We start from the raw sequence: 2,229 nt of genomic DNA, 5'->3' as shown, positions 1-2,229 counted from the left end.
TCTAGGGTAATGTGTCGAAATGAAATTAGGGAGGGGGCATTTATAGGTTACACGAAGATTAGGTCAAAGTTACAAAGGAGTTGAAAATGCGGAGAAGGGTTCCTAGCCGGTGGACCGACCGTCGGTGGCCTGCCCGGCTGGGAGTTTCCTGAAAGATTTCTTCAAATTATGGAGTCGTCAGGTGCGCACAGACGGGCTGCCGGTGGCCTACGTGGCTGGGAGCTCCATGTATTTCCTCCCCTAAAATTAACTTCCCAGGCACCATCAGGTATGCATGGCCGGTGGGTCGGCTGTCGGTGGCCCACCTTGTTGGGAGTCTCCTGGAAGTTTTTTTCCTTTTCTCTTCCTTCTGCTCATCAGGGGTATTCCCAGCCAGCAGACCAGCTGCACAGGCTGAGAACCTTCTCTCAGCTTTTCCTCTTCTTGTTTCCTATGTTATCTTCCGAACGACCTTTCTTGCTTCCAATTCTTCATTTCCGTCTCAAAACCTACAAAATGAGATACAACTCATAGAAGGAGAATTTGGGGCACAAAATGTAAGTTGGGGTACATAACCCCTGGTTCCCCTGCCCACGCGACCCCTGTCCACTCTTCCGCATCCCCACTATCCCCTACCCATACCCCTCTGACCCCACCCTACTCCCCAGCTTCCGCCCCACCATCCCCCTCTCTATCCCCACCCCCCTCCCCCACCACTACCACCACCTCCACCCCCCAAACTCCCCACCCACACCATGTCCACTCGTGCTATGAATGGGATATTTAAACCCAAGGCTCTCGTAACCACATCCGACATCTCCCCTTTACCCAAATCCCCACACCTAGCCCTTTGTGACCCTAACTGGAACCATGCTATGCAGGACGAATTTACCGCTTTACGGGATAATCATACTTAGGACTTGGTCCCCCATCCTAACAATGCATCTATTATCCGTTGTATGTGGTTATTTTGACATAAATTTCATGCAGATGGTTCTCTACAGTGATCTAAGGCATGTCTCGTGGTCAATGACAAAACCCAGCAAGTGGGAATCGATTGTGATGAAACATTTAGCCCGGTTGTCAAACCAACGACTATCCACACTGTTCTCAGCCTTACCGTTTCCAGGTCATGGCCCATACACCAATTGGATGTTAAAAATTCTTTTTTACATGGTGAGTGGTGACTTGGAAGAAACAGTGTATATGCGCCAACCATCGGGTTTCGTCGACTCATCAGCTCCTGTTTACTTATGTAAGCTCCACAAGTCCCTCTATGGTCTTAAACAAGCACCACGAGCCTGGTACCATCGCTTTATTATATTTATTTTATCTCAAGGCTTGAAAAGTAGTGTGTGTGACTCCTCCTTATTTATTTATAAAACACATACGGCTACAGCTTACTTACTTCTATATGTCGACGACATTGTAATCACCGCATCAAGTGCTGCTCTTGTCCGTTCTATTATCACATGTCTATCTCGGGAATTTGCAATGACTGACCTCGGTTCACTTCATCATTTTTTGGGTATTAAAGTCTGTCACACTTCTCCCGGCATATTTTTATCGCAACAGCAATACGCCAAAGACATTGTTACCCCTGCCAAGATGGGCTCTTATATACCGAGCTCTACACCTGTGGACCCTGGCTCTAAATTGAGTGTTGATTATGGTCCTCCGGTTGGTGACCCTTCATTGTATCGTAGATTGGCCGGTGCTCTCAAATATCTCACCATTACTCGTCCTGACATACAGGTTTGTTTATTTATGCATGATCCTTGTGCCCCACATCTCCAATTTTTGAAGCGGATCACTCGCTATATTTAAGGCACTCTTGATCATGGTCTTAATATACGGTCATCCTGCTCCATTCACCTTACAGCTTATTCTAATGCTGATTGGGCTGGCTGTCCCGATTCTCATCGCAGCACATCCAAGTACTGTGTTTTCCTGGGCGACAACCTCGTCTCTTGGTCCTCTAAATGTCAAGAAACAATTTCTCATTCCAGTGTCGAGGCCGAATACCGGGGTGTAGCAAATGCCGTCGCTAAAACTAGATGGTTACGTAATTTATTACTTGAGCTTCATCTGCCACTTCAGTATTCGACACTTGGTTTTTGTGACAACGTTTCCGCCGTATACCTTTTCGTAAATCCGGTTCAACATTAACGAAGTAAACATGTCGAACTTGATATTCATTTTGTTCGCGATAAAGTAAAACTAGGCGAAGTCCGCTTAGTACACTCTGAA

Source organism: Silene latifolia, chromosome Y, assembly GCF_048544455.1.
Source record: "Silene latifolia isolate original U9 population chromosome Y, ASM4854445v1, whole genome shotgun sequence".
NCBI lineage: Eukaryota > Viridiplantae > Streptophyta > Magnoliopsida > Caryophyllales > Caryophyllaceae > Silene > Silene latifolia.
This window is presented reverse-complemented; position numbering follows the sequence as displayed.